The sequence below is a fragment of the Bombina bombina genome, chromosome 6 (assembly GCF_027579735.1).
Source record: "Bombina bombina isolate aBomBom1 chromosome 6, aBomBom1.pri, whole genome shotgun sequence".
Classification (NCBI taxonomy): Eukaryota; Metazoa; Chordata; class Amphibia; order Anura; family Bombinatoridae; genus Bombina; species Bombina bombina.
Genome location: NC_069504.1, coordinates 729,772,706 through 729,787,016, shown reverse-complemented (window position 1 = coordinate 729,787,016; position 14,311 = coordinate 729,772,706). Strand labels below are relative to the sequence as shown.

General features: G+C 41.8%; 4 non-coding genes across 4 annotated transcripts; all 4 read left to right on the top strand.

Annotated features, from left to right (window-relative positions):
- Window positions 1–2,819: 2,819 nt before the first annotated feature.
- Window positions 2,820–2,912, top strand: TRNAI-UAU (transfer RNA isoleucine (anticodon UAU)). Its single transcript is given in 2 exon segments — window positions 2,820–2,857; window positions 2,877–2,912. It is a non-coding gene; the product is annotated as a tRNA-Ile (tRNA).
- Window positions 2,913–3,831: 919 nt separating this feature from the next.
- Window positions 3,832–3,924, top strand: TRNAI-UAU (transfer RNA isoleucine (anticodon UAU)). The gene is given in 2 exon segments: window positions 3,832–3,869; window positions 3,889–3,924. It is a non-coding gene; the product is annotated as a tRNA-Ile (tRNA).
- A 133-nt stretch (window positions 3,925–4,057) lies between these two features.
- TRNAR-CCU (transfer RNA arginine (anticodon CCU)) lies at window positions 4,058–4,130 on the top strand. The gene has a single exon. It is a non-coding gene; the product is annotated as a tRNA-Arg (tRNA).
- Window positions 4,131–5,073: 943 nt separating this feature from the next.
- TRNAI-UAU (transfer RNA isoleucine (anticodon UAU)) lies at window positions 5,074–5,166 on the top strand. The gene is given in 2 exon segments: window positions 5,074–5,111; window positions 5,131–5,166. It is a non-coding gene; the product is annotated as a tRNA-Ile (tRNA).
- Window positions 5,167–14,311: the final 9,145 nt, after the last annotated feature.

Genomic DNA, 14,311 nt, shown 5'->3' with positions numbered 1-14,311 from the left:
AATGTTAAGCAATTTTGTCTTGGAAGACACATCCGCTGACCAAGACTTTAGCCAAAGCGCTCTGCGCGCCACGATAGCAAACCCTGAATTTTTCGCCGCTAATCTAGCTAATTGCAAAGTGGCATCTAAAACAAAAGAGTTAGCCAATTTAAGTGCTTGAACTCTGTTCATAACCTCCTCATACGAAGATTCTTTACTGAGCGACTTTTCTAGTTCCTCGAACCAGAAACACGCTGCCGTAGTGACAGGAACAATGCATGAAATTGGTTGTAGAAGGTAACCTTGCTGTACAAAAATCTTTTTAAGCAAACCCTCTAACTTTTTATCCATAGGATCTTTGAAAGCACAACTATCTTCGATAGGAATAGTAGTGCGTTTGTTTAGAGTAGAAACCGCCCCCTCAACCTTGGGGACTGTCTGCCATAAGTCCTTTCTGGGGTCGACAATAGGAAATAATTTCTTAAATATAGGGGGGGGAACAAAAGGTATGCCGGGCTTTTCCCACTCTTTATTTACTATGTCCGCCACCCGCTTGGGTATAGGAAAAGCGTCGGGGGGCACCGGAACCTCTAAGAACTTGTCCATCTTACATAATTTCTCTGGAATGACCAAATTGTCACAATCATCCAGAGTAGATAACACCTCCTTAAGCAGTGCGCGGAGATGTTCTAATTTAAATTTAAATGTCACAACATCAGGTTCAGCTTGATGAGAAATTTTTCCTGAATCTGAGATTTCTCCATCAGACAAAACCTCCCTCATGGCCCCTTGAGATTGGTGTGAGGGTATGTCAGAACAGTTATCATCAGCGTCCTCTTGCTCTTCAGTGTTTAAAACAGAGCAATCGCGCTTTCTCCGATAAGTAGGCATTTTGGATAAAAGATTTGCTATGGAGTTATCCATTACAGCCGTTAATTGTTGCATGGTAATAAGTATTGGCGCACTAGATGTACTAGGGGCCTCCTGTGTGGGCAAAACTGGTGTAGACACAGTAGGGGATGATGTAGTATCATGTTTACTCCCCTCATTTGAGGAATCATCTTGGGCAATATCATTATCTGTGGCATTACTGTCCTTACTTTGTTTGGACACTATGGCACAATTATCACATAAATTTAAATGGGGAGACACATTGGCTTTCATACATATAGAACATAGCTTATCTGATGGTACAGACATGTTAAACAGGCTTAAACTTGTCAACAAAGCACAAAAAACGTTTTAAAATAAAACCGTTACTGTCTCTTTAAATTTCAAACTGAAAACACTTTATTACTGAATATGTGAAAAAGTATGAAGGAATTGTTCAAAAATTACCAAAATTTCACCACAGTGTCTTAAAGCATTAAAAGTATTGCACACCAAATTTCAGAGCTTTAACCCTTAAAATAACGGAACCAGAGCCGTTTTCAAATTTAACCCCTATACAGTCCCAGCTATATGCTTTGCTGAGACCCAACCAAGCCCAGAGGGGAATACGATACCAAATGACGCCTTCTAGAAGCTTTTTTAGTGATTCTTAGATCCTCACACATGCATCTGCATGCCTTGCTCTCCAAAAACAACTGCGCAGTAATGGCGCGAAAATGAGGCTCAGTCTATAACTAGAAAGGCCCCCAGACTAAAAAAGGTGTCCAACACAGTGCCTGCCGTTTTTTAAACGTTCCCCAAGATTATAATGCCAATTATTAGCTAGAATCTGCATAATATGCCCCAATAAAGCAATCGTTTTAGCCCATAAAAATGTCTACCAGTTTTTAAGCCCTTTTTTAAGCCCTTTATTCTTTTATGTTTGACTAAGAAAATGGCTTACCGGTCCCCATGAGGGGAAATGACAGCCTTCCAGCATTACATGGTCTTGTTAGAAATATGGCTAGTCATACCTTAAGCAGAAAAGTCTGCTAACTGTTTCCCCCAACTGAAGTTACTTCATCTCAACAGTCCTGTGTGGAAACAGCAATCGATTTTAGTTACTGTCTGCTAAAATCATCTTCCTCTTACAAGCAGAAATCTTCATCCTTTTCTGTTTCAGAGTAAATAGTACATACCAGCACTATTTTAAAATAACAAACACTTGATAGAAGAATAAAAACTACATTTAAACACCAAAAAACTCTTAACCATCTCCGTGGAGATGTTGCCTGTGCAACGGCAAAGAGAATGACTGGGGTGGGCGGAGCCTAGGAGGGATCATGTGACCAGCTTTGCTGGGACTCTTTGCCATTTCCTGTTGGGGAAGAGAATATCCCACAAGTAAGGATGACGCCGTGGACCGGACACACCAATGTTGGAGAAATTGCCTAGTAACAACAGTGCAGCTTTTTTGGACAAGTATCGTGTTTTTCCTGGGTAGATGTGGGAACGACATCATTTCACATTTTCACGTCATTATGCGTACACTCTGCAAATTGTTGCAATGTTTTAGAGAGTAACTTAGCAGTTTGATTGAGATTGTTATTTTGGAGCTATGCTAACAAGACACATTGCCCAGAAAGACATAAATCTTAAAAAAAAATCCCTGCTCTATCCCTAGGTATCCGCGTGCAAACTTGCCGTAATGAGTCACTGAAATGAGGCATTAGGGTTTTTGCAACCGTGACATACAGTCTGTGTAGCAAGCTAGGGTCAAACAGCTCCTCTGGCCATCAACAATAACTAATTGTTGGCAGTTTGTCCAATTTTACTCTTATGTTACAATTCTCGGTTCACTAACTCATCTTCCGGATTCATCGACAAGTGTGTGTATGGATCATATTACCACATTTCATTAGGGTAACAATAGGTCAAGCTGTAGGCTTTACTCTTGGTCTGCAAGCAAAGCTCCAGTGGCGCAATCGGTTAGCGCGCGCTAATTATACGACAGAAACTGGTGAGCAATGTCGAGGTTGTGAGTTCGAGCCTCACCTGGAGCAGCTCTTTTCCTTACAGTTGTATGGGTTTATATTGCCTGTATTCGTGGATTTATAATGCAGTCCTAATTCACTGAATTACGTCACTCCTAATATCTACTTATATCTACAAATAAAAAAATGTCACTTAGGCAAGCCCCAGTGGCCTAATGGATAAGGCACTGGCCTCCTAAACCAGGGATTGTGGGTTTGAGTCCCATCTGGGGTGAGTTTCACTGCCCTTTTAGACACATAAATTTAAGCTGCCATATGAGCAACTGAATGATAAGCAAGCGTATGGATGCGTTCGTGCGTATTGGGCATTTGCAACAAGCACAATGGAGTTTAGATTGACAGGTCATAAATGTTGGAGCTAATGCTCCGAGATGGTCGTGTTCATCTTGTCCTTGGAAGAAAATTGCCTAGTAACAACAGTGCAGCTTTTTTGGACAAGTATCATGTGTTTTTCCTGGGTAGATGTGGGAACGACATCATTTCACATTTTCACGTCATTATGTGTACACTCTGCAAATTGTTGCAATGTTTTAGAGAGTAACTTAGCAGTTTGATTGAGATTGTTATTTTGGAGCTATGCTAACAAGACACATTGCCCAGAAAGACATAAATCTTAAAAAAAAATCCCTGCTCTATCCCTAGGTATCCGCGTGCACACTTGCCGTAATGAGTCACTGAAATGAGGCATTAGGGTTTTTGCAACCGTGACATACAGTCTGTGTAGCAAGCTAGGGTCAAACAGCTCCTCTGGCCATCAACAATAACTAATTGTTGGCAGTTTGTCCAATTTTACTCTTATGTTACAATTCTCGGTTCACTAACTCATCTTCCGGATTCATCGACAAGTGTGTGTATGGATCATATTACCACATTTCATTAGGGTAACAATAGGTCAAGGTGTAGGCTTTACTCTTGGTCTGCAAGCAAAGCTCCAGTGGCGCAATCGGTTAGCACGCGGTGCTTATACGACATTAACTAGTGAGCAATGCCGAGGTTGTGAGTTCGAGCCTCACCTGGAGCAGCTCTTTTCCTTACAGTTGCGTGGCTTTATATTGCCTGTATTCGTGGATTTATAATGCAGTCCTAATTCACTGAATTACGTCACTCCTAATATCTACTTATATCTACAAATAAAAACATGTCACATAGGCAAAGCCCCAGTGGCCTAATGGATAAAGCACTGGCCTCCTAAGCCAGGGATTGTGGGTTTGAGTCCCATCTGGGGTGAGTCTCACTGCCCTTTTAGGCACATAAATTTAAGCTGCCATATGAGCAACTGAATGATAAGCAAGCGTATGGATGCGTTTGTGCGTATTGGGCATTTGCAACAAGCACAATGGAGTTTAGATTGACAGTTCATAAATGTTGGAGCTAATGCTCCGAGATGGTCGTGTTCATCTTGTCCTTGGAAGAAAATTGCCTAGTAACAACAGTGCAGCTTTGTTGGACAAGTATCATGTGTTTTTCCTGGGTAGATGTGGGAACGACATCATTTCACATTTTCACGTCATTATGCGTACACTCTGCAAATTGTTGCAATGTTTTAGCAGCTGTTTTCCTTAGAGTTGCGTGGCTTTATATTGCCTGCATTCGTGGATTTATAATGCAGTCCTAATTCACTGAATTACGTCACTCCTAATATCTACTGGGGGTGAGTCTCACTGCCCTTTTAGACACATAAATTTAAGCTGCCATATGAGCAACTGAATGATAAGCAAGCGTATGGATGCGTTTGTTCGTATTGGGCATTTGCAACAAGCACAATGGAGTTTAGAATGCTTAACTTAGCAGTTTGATTGAGATTGTTATTTTGGAGCTATGCTAACAAGACACATTGCCCAGAAAGACATAAATCTTAAAAAAAATTCTCTGCTCTATCCCTAGGTATCCGCGTGCACACTTGCCGTAATGAGTCACTGAAATGAGGCATTAGGGGTTTTGCAACAGTGACATACAGTCTGTGTAGAAAGCTAGGGTCAAACAACTCCTCTGGCCATCAACAATAACTAATTGTTGGCAATTTGTCCAATTTTACTCTTATGTTACAATTCTCGGTTTACTAACTCATCTTCCGGATTCATCGACAAGTGTGTGTATGGATCATATTACCACATTCCATGAGGGGAACAGTAGGTCAAGCTGTATGCTTTACTCATAGTTTTCTAGCTAAGCTCCAGTGGCGCAATCGGTTAGCGCGTGGTACTTATACGACAGTAACACGTGAGCAATGCTGAGGTTGTGAGTTCAAGCCTCCCCTGGAGCAATTCTTTTCCTTACAGTTGCGTGGCTTTATATTGCCTGCATTCATGGATTTATAATGCAGTCCTAATTCACTGAATTACGTCACTCCTAATATCTACATATATCTACAAATAAAAACATTACATATTTGCAATTCCCAGTGGCCTAATGTATAAGGCACTGGCATCATAAACCAGGGATTGTGAGTTCGGGTCCCATCTGGGGTTTGTCTCGCTGCCATTTTAGACACATAAATTTAAGCTGCCATATGAGCAACTGAATGATAAGCAAGCGTATGGCTGCATTGATGCACATTGGGCATTTGCAACAAGCACAATGGAGTTTAGATTGATAAAAGTGTTTGAACAAATTCCTATCTGTCCCCTCGTTCAATATGGAGACAATAAGGTCCATTCTTCCTTTAGTATAGGAAGTACAATTTATGACCACGATAGACCTGAAGAATGCCTACCTTCATGTTCCTATACTCAAGGAACACTTCAAGTTCATAAGATTTGCGTTCCTGGACCAACACTTCCAGTTTATTAGTGTATATGTATATTACCTGGAACTTGATCTCTTTTATGTGATCCTTTTTGAAGGCCCATGCTATCTATCTGAATAATACAGAGACTTAATCTATCATATTGGCATCAGTAGTCATTTGTTTTTATCCGGTCTTGTTTTTTACTATATCGGAGACGTCTGATTTTTAATGTCTTTACATTTATGTATTCTATCTTTACAGGATTTGTATTCTATCTGAATGTTTGATTAAATCTTTTGCATAGCAAGTTATATATCTCACATTGTGTCTTTTATATTGCACCTTTAGCTTCTTTTAGCGCTTCTCCATATATCTTTGTTCTTCCAGTTTATTACACTTCTGTTTGGTCTAGCTACTGCTCCAAAAGTTGTTATGAAGGTTCTGGGGGCTCTGCTTGCAGTGGCCAGAACCAGAGGGATTGCAGTGACGCCTTACTTAGACGATATTTTGGTTCAAGCACCGTCCTGTCGTCTGGCAGAGGACCATTCGAAAGCCCTTCTTTCTCTTCTTCGATCTCATGGATGGAAGATAAACTTAGAAAAGAGTTCTCTTATTCCCAGTACCAGGGTGGAGTTCCTGGGTACGATAATAGACTCCATATCCACGAGGATATTTCTTACAGACAATATATAACCTCAGTGGGGAACTAGGAGCTCCTTAGCAATAAGGAAAGTATATCAGATTCTGGAATGGGCAGAGGCCCACAACTGCTTGCTGTTAGTGATCTACATTCCGGGTGTGGACAACTGGGAAGAGGATTTCCTCAGCAGACAATCCTTTCATCCGGGGGAATAGTCTCTCCATCCCGAGGGGTTTGCAGAGATTTGCAGCAGATGGGGGACACCGGAGATAGATCTCATGGTTTCCCGGCTCAATTCCAAGCTACCCAGATATGGGTCGTGGTCCAGGGATCCTCAGGCGGAGCTATTAGATGTTTTAGAAGTGCCTTTGAGCTTCAGTCTGATCTACATTTTCCCGCCTTTACCACTCCTACCTCGTGTGGTGGCCCACATCAAGGATAAGCGAGTATCTATTATTCTAATTGCTCCATCATGGCCTCGGAGGATGTGGTTCGTGGATCTGGTGAGGATGTCCTTGTCGCAGGGATCTGCCGGAACAAGGTCCTTTTGTTCATCAATATCTAGATTCTCTGAGGCTGACTGCTTGGAAATTGAATGCTTAGTCTTAGCCAAGGGAGGTTTTTCTGAGAGAGTTATTGATACTCTCATTCAAGCCTGTAAGCCGGTTACTGGTCGCATCTATCATAAGGTGTGAAGGACCTACTTATTCTGGTGTTAAGAGCATGGATTTTCCTGGCATAAGGTCAGGGTTTTCTAGGATTCTTTCTTTTCTCCAGTATAGTCTGGAGAAGGGCCTTTTGGCTAGCTCACTTAAGGGACAGATTTCAGCCCTATCTGTTTTACTGCACGCTGAGCTTCCAGACGTACAGTCCTTTGTTCAGGCTCTGTCTAGAATCAGACCTGTATTTCGACCTAGCGCTCCTCCTTGGAGCTTAAATCTTGTCCTTAAGGTTTTGCAGACGGCTCCGTTTGAGCCTATGCACGGCCTTGACATTAAATTATCTTGGAAGGTTCTCTTTTTCCTGGCTATTGCCTCGGCATGCAGAGTATCTGAGATGGCTGCCTTGCAATGTGAGCCCCCTTACCTAGTATTCCATGCTGATAAGGCTGTTCTTCGTACTGGGTTAGGTTTTCTTCCTAAGGTTGTTTCTGATCGCAACATCAATCAGGAGATTGTTGTACCTTCCTTGTGTCCTAGCCCTTCTTCTTCGAAGGAACGGTTACTTCATAATTTGGATGTGATTCGGGCATTGAAGTTCTATCTTCAAGTCACTAAGGAATTTAGACAGACTTCTTCCTTGTTTGTTTTCTATTCTAGGAAGCGTAAGGGGCAGAAAGCCTCGTCCACTTCCTTGTCTTTTTGGTTGAGGAGCATTGTTCGCTTAGTTTATGAGACACGGGGACATAAGCCTCCTCAGAGGATTAAGGCTCATTCTACTAGAGCAGTGGTTTCCTCTTGGGCCTTCAAGAATGAGGCATCTATGGAACAGATTTGTAAGGCGGCTACCTGGTCCTCCTTACATACCTTTTCAAAATTTTACAAGTTTTACGTTTTTGCTTCGGCCGAAGCATCTTTTGGGAGAAAGGTTTTGCAGGCGGTGGTGCCCTCAGAATAGGGTCCGCCTCTCGTTTAAGCCTCCCGTTTCATTCAGTGTCCTCTAGAGCTTGAGTATATGTTTCCCACAAGTAAGGAATGAAGCCGTGGTCTCTCCTCATATTAAGATGAAAAACATAAATTATGTTTACCAGACTATTTCCTTTCCATCTGTATGAAGAGAGTCTATGGCCCCCGCCCGTTTTCTCCGTTGGGCGGACCAAATTTTTTTTTTGTTCTTCTGGCACCATTTACACCCTGATATTTCTCCTACTGTTCCTTGTTCCCTCGGCAGAATGACTGGGGGATGAGGGGAATGGGGGAGATATGTAAGCCTTTGGCTGGGGTGTCTTTGCCTCCTCCTGGTGGCCAGGTTCAGTATTTCCCACAAGTAAGGAATGAAGCTGTGGACTCATACAGATGGAAAGGAAATTATCTGGTAAGCATAATTTATGTTTTTGGACCTCAATAAAAACATTAAAAATAAAAATACATTACAAAGTACAGTTACACTCATAATAACAATGTCTGATAAAAATGATTAAAAATAAAATTACACAAAAAAGTTATAAGGGCTCAAAGATATGAAGGGGCCGAATTATCAAATGGTGGGCGGACATGATTTGCTGTAGCGAATCATGTCCGCCCAACATCACTAAATGCAGATAGCCAGAAAACGTAAAGCCTATTTCAGGCACAAAAAGAAACAGTAAGCTATCCAAAGCTATCCAAAGAGGCTTCACCACAAGACACAGTCGTCTAACCTTGTACAGATACCTGGGATGATTAAACAATTAATATCTAGGTCAAGTATTTTATAGAAGTTCAAATGACACTTGTTGGTAGCTGATATTATCCTGGGGAAACTGCAAATAAATAACGGAGAATTGTGTCTCAGCAACAAAAAACTGGTTGCTCATATCTAATTCTTCTTGAAGGAAAAGTGGGGTCACAATTGAAATCTACATGAATGTATTTCGATTTTAAATTGAGTGGGTTGGTGTGTAATATATTGTCTTCTGAAAAGAAGATTTGCTAGTTTATCCTCAAAACTAGACCCTTTTTTTAATGGGACCTTCTCATTCACAAACGTCCAAACCTTTTCAGATTATCATGCATAGTTCTCATAGTCTTTAATTTGCTGATTGATCTATTCTGCTCTACATTGAAAGGTTATGCTGGAAGCCTACAAGGTTCCATAGAGTGAGCAATTTAAATGGTTCCTATATGCGTTTCATTTATTTCCAAATATGCTATACTGATATCTTTAAACGTCTCTTCTGAAACACTTGTTTAAACCACAGAGAGAACATTAGATGCATCCAAAATTTAACAGACTTTATTTGTAATGAAGATTCTTCCAAAATATATAATAATTACATTTTTTGTGTTTTATTTTTGAGAAATCTATAAAGTTTACAGATAGAAACAAATTTAAGAACAACATCTTTACACTTATTTGGGAGCTTAGAATCTACAGAAAATGTTAATAAATCCATAAGATGTTTAATCATGTTCTCTAAACTGATTTATGTCACATTTGTTGACAGCTTATGTAACAAATAAAACATAAATGACTGAAAAAGTAGAAAATGTAGTTCTGATTGCAGCACAAATGTTTTCTTTAAGCCTCTCTGGTCACTGCAGATTTCTTTCCTCTTTCTATTGTTTCTTCAATCCATGGTTGCCCTGTTTGCTGTTCACAATGATTTCAGGGATTCTAAAATAATAAAAATGAAACAATAAAACGATACAACTAAAAATTTTAAAGTAATAATAAATGTTTTCTATAATCTAAAAATGATCTTAAAGGGTCCGAATTATCAAGCTCCGAATGGAGCTTGATGCCTCGTGTTGGCTCACCAGAAACAAAAGTTATGAAGCAGTGGTCTAAAGACCGCTGCTCCATAACCTGTCCGTCTGCTCTGAGGAGGCGGACAGACATTGCTGGAAATCTAATACGATTGGGTTGATTGACACCCCTTGCTAGCGGCCGATTGGCCGCGAATCTGCAGGGGGCGGTATTGCACCAGCAGTTCACAAAAACTGCTGGTGCAATGATAAATGCCGACAGCATATGCTGTCGGCATTTATTGATGTGCGGCGGACATGATCCACAATATTGGATCATAACCGCTCGCACCTTCTTAAATATGCCCCAAAGTAATTGTAAACTTTGAGGAATGTATGTCCGGTTTTTAAAAATCCTATTAAAAACAGGGGCGCTTTCATTCATCAAAGTTTACATTTTAGCCGTTTTGTTAAAATACTTACCTTTTCTTCTTGCAAAGCCGGAGCAGCGCTTCCCCCGCCCGTCGCTCGTCTCTTCTTACGTCAGCAATGACGAATCTGTCTTTTTCCATTCATGGCTTCCCCCTCAGAGCAAACATTGCCTGAGGCCATGCCGTGATTGGAGGAAGCCGGAGTCTGCATTTCTGACCTATGAAGGTCTCTCGAGCAACGGGCAGGGGAAGTGCTGCTCCGGCTTTGCAAGAAAAAAAGGTAAGTATTTTAACAAAACGGCTAAAATGTCAACTTTGATGAATGAAAGCCCCCCCTGTTTTTAATAGGATTATTAAAAACCGGGCACACATTCCTCAAAGTTTACATTCACTTTAAATTAAAAGAAGTAAAATATTATGGGCTAGATTACAAGGGGCGTGGTAAATTATCGCGCACCCACAAATTTGCCTGTTTGCAGGCGTGCAATTATTAACCAGCCATTACAAGTGGCTGGTTATTGCTACCGTGAGCTTGTGTTCCCTGTAAGTATATATGTATATGCTTATATACATATATATGTGTTAATATGTGTTTTAGATTAACACATAAATATATATGTATATCAGCATATACATATATATTTGCTGCGCTACTCACCCTCTTCGCTGCGCTAGTTCTGATACCGTGTATGACGGCATCAGAATGAGGCTCTCATAGGAAGTACACTCTTGTGGAAGCACACTCTCGTGAGCGCAATGCTTCCCAGCAATGCGAAAGCTATTGTTGAAAACTATTAATACCAGCGCACATAATATCGCTTTCATGAAAGCGATATATATATCGCTCCGCTTGTAATCTGGTCCTATGTATTTGCTTCAATATAGTTCATATGTAGTCTCACATTTTTAGATAAATGTTAAATAGTCAATTGCCTTGAAGTTACTAACATTCCAGCACCAAAACCCATTCTCTTAAGACTAGTAAATACCTTCATGGCTGAATTAATTTGTGTGCACTTCAGGTGCCATTGTTCAGAATCTGCTCCCTCTCACTGCGCACGCTCTGTATGACATAATCACACTCCACATATGTTAAATAGGAATGTGTGGAATGCGATTATGTCAATCAGCAACATGCGCACTGAGAGGGAGCAGATTCTGACAAGGAAGTTGTGTCGGATCTTGCTGCTGCTACGCATGTGCTGTTGAAATTTAATACTGTCCCACAAATTAAAAGTGCATATAAAATATATATACAGTATATATATATCCTATAATATAAAAGGCCAAGTGTGTTTGTCCGAAGCTGTCATGTGCAGTAGAGACAGCACGAGGACAAACACACCTGGCCTTAGAGTCTACCTGATCTGCTGTGGCACGGTGACGGTGGTGGAAGTGGGCGTGGCCGGACTGTGAGCGGGCATGGCCGGGGTGTGAGTGAGTGTGGCCGGACGCGCGTGAGAGAGAGAGGAGAAGGAGAAATACACATGCTGTGGATCCGCTCCAATTTTCAAAAATAATTCAAAATCTCCTCCCTTACACCTCCACTATAACCTGCCCTGATCTCGCTACAGCCCACTATAACAAAACTCTCTCCTCTGCATTAGACACACTTGCCCCTCCCCAGCTGCGCAAAACACCACGCCGTCAGTTACAGCCCTGGCATGCTCAGCAAACATGATATTTGCAAAAATGCTCCCGTACTGCTGAGCGTGTCTGGAGGAAAACTCACTCTGAACCTGATTTCATACACTATAAGTTTATTCTTCGTTCATACACTTCTGCCCTTCACTTAGCCAAACAAACTTACTTCTCTTCTCTCATATCTACTCTTTCCTCAAACCCTAAACGACTCTTCTCCACCTTTAACTCTCTCCTCTACCCACCTGCTCCACCACCCCCGCCTGTCTTTAGTGCTCAAGACCTGGCAGACTACTTTTTAAACAAAACACATACTATCCGAAGCAACATCCCAACACCAACCTGCAATACTCCAACAACAGGCCCAATTACTCCCTCTGCCACCCTCTGTAACTTCCATCCAACCACTGAGAATGAAGTTTCTTCCTTACTATCTTCCTCATGCCTCACTACCTGCCCACTCGACCCTATCCCTTCCCATCTAATTCCCTCCCTATCTTCCACCCTCACTCCTGCTCTTACCCACATCTTCAACCTATCTCTCTCTACCGGCTCATTCCCATCTTCTTTCAAACACGCAAAAGTCGCTCCCATACTCAAAAAACCCTCCCTCAACCCTAATTCTCCTGAAAGCTATCGCGCCATATCACTGCTTCCACTAACTCCTTGAAAAATTAGTTTACAATCGCCTAACCCACTTCCTGTCCGCCAACTCCTTGCTTGACCCACTGCAATCCGGATTCCGCCCAAAACACTCAACTGAGACTGCCCTTACCAAGGTCACAAACGATCTTCTCTCTGCTAAAAATATTGGCCACTACTCTATACTCATCTTACTTGACCTCTCAGCTGCCTTCGACACAGTTGACCACCCCCTCCTCCTACAGACCCTTAGCTCTTTTGGCCTCTGTGACACTGCTCTTTCCTGGATTCACTCCTATCTTTCTCACAGGTCTTTTTCTGTGTCATTTGCCGGCGACTCATCCTCTCCTATGCCTCTGTCTGTTGGAGTACCTCAAGGATCTGTTCTGGGTCCTCTACTCTTGTCCATCTATACTTCTTCACTAGGTAAACTTATCAACAGTTATGGTTTCAAATATCACCTCTATGCTGATGACACCCAGATCTACCTTTCCACCCCTGCTCTCTCTCCCTCTGTCCTCTCTCATGTCAGCAACTGCTTATCTGGTATTTCTTCCTGGATGGCCTCTCACCACCTAAAGATTAACATGTCCAAGACTGAGCTCCTTCTTATCCCCCCCTCAAGCTCTACGCCGACTTCTGACTTCTCTATCCCTGTTGACGGCATCACCATTTCCCCATCGCCCCAAGTCCGCTGCCTCGGAGTCACACTTGACTCAAACGTATCCTTCATCCCCCATATCCAATTGCTTTCTACATCCTGCCGCAATCATCTACGCAATATTTCTAAAATTCGCCCTTTTCTGAGCGCTGACACCACAAAGCAAATAATCCACTCCCTTGTTATCTCCCGACTTGACTACTGCAACAACCTACTCGCTGGCCTTCCTCTCTCCCGCCTCTCCCCCCTTCAATCCATCCTAAATGCCTCTGTCAGGCTGATCCACCTTTCCCGTCAATCTGTATCTGCTGCACCTCTCTGTGAGTCCCTTCATTGGCTCCCCATTCACAGCAGAATTAAATTCAAAATTCTCACCCTTACATACAAAACTCTCACCAACGCCGCTCCCCTCTACCTATCCTCTCTAATACACAAGTATACTCCAGCCCGTCCACTAAGATCCAACAATGACCTGCTCCTTGCATCCACAACTATCACCTCCTCTCATGCTAGACTGCAGGACTTCTGTCGTGCAGCACCTACCCTCTGGAACACTCTCCCTTGTGCTGTCAGGCTTTGCCCTAATTTTTCTTCCTTTAAATGCTGCCTGAAGACTTTTCTGTTCAGGGAAGCCTACCACCCAACTCAATAATAAATTAATTTCACTTACCTAATATTTCCCTCATCTAACTCTGTATTAACATCCTTCTCAATCTTGCAGTCCTCACCTCCTGTTTCCGAACCTCCTACCCTTCTAGATTGTAAGTTCCCACGGGAATAGGGCCCTCAATCCCTCCTGTATGTGTTTGTAAATTTAGTCCTGTATCTTACAAGTCTTGTATTGTTTTATTTAAATGAATTGTATCCATGGACAGCGCTGCGGAATATGTTGGCGATTAATAAATAAAGTATAATAATAATAATAATAATAATAATTGGCTGTACAGACCAAAGCTCACTCTGTAATTGGGTAGCTGGTTAAAGGGACTTGAAACCCATTTTTTTCCTTAAAGGGACAGTCAACTCAAAAATGTTTATTGTTTAAAAAGATAGATAATCCTTTTAATACCCATTACCCAGTTTTGCTTAGCAAACATAGTTATATTAATCAACTTTGTATCTCTGTAATTACCTTGTATATAAACCTTTTCTGACAGCCCCCTGATCACATGACTTTTTATTTATTATCTATTGACTTGAATTTTATCCAATTAGTGCAGTGTCTGCCACAAGCCACGGGTGTGAGCACAATGTTATCTATATGGCTCACATGAACTAG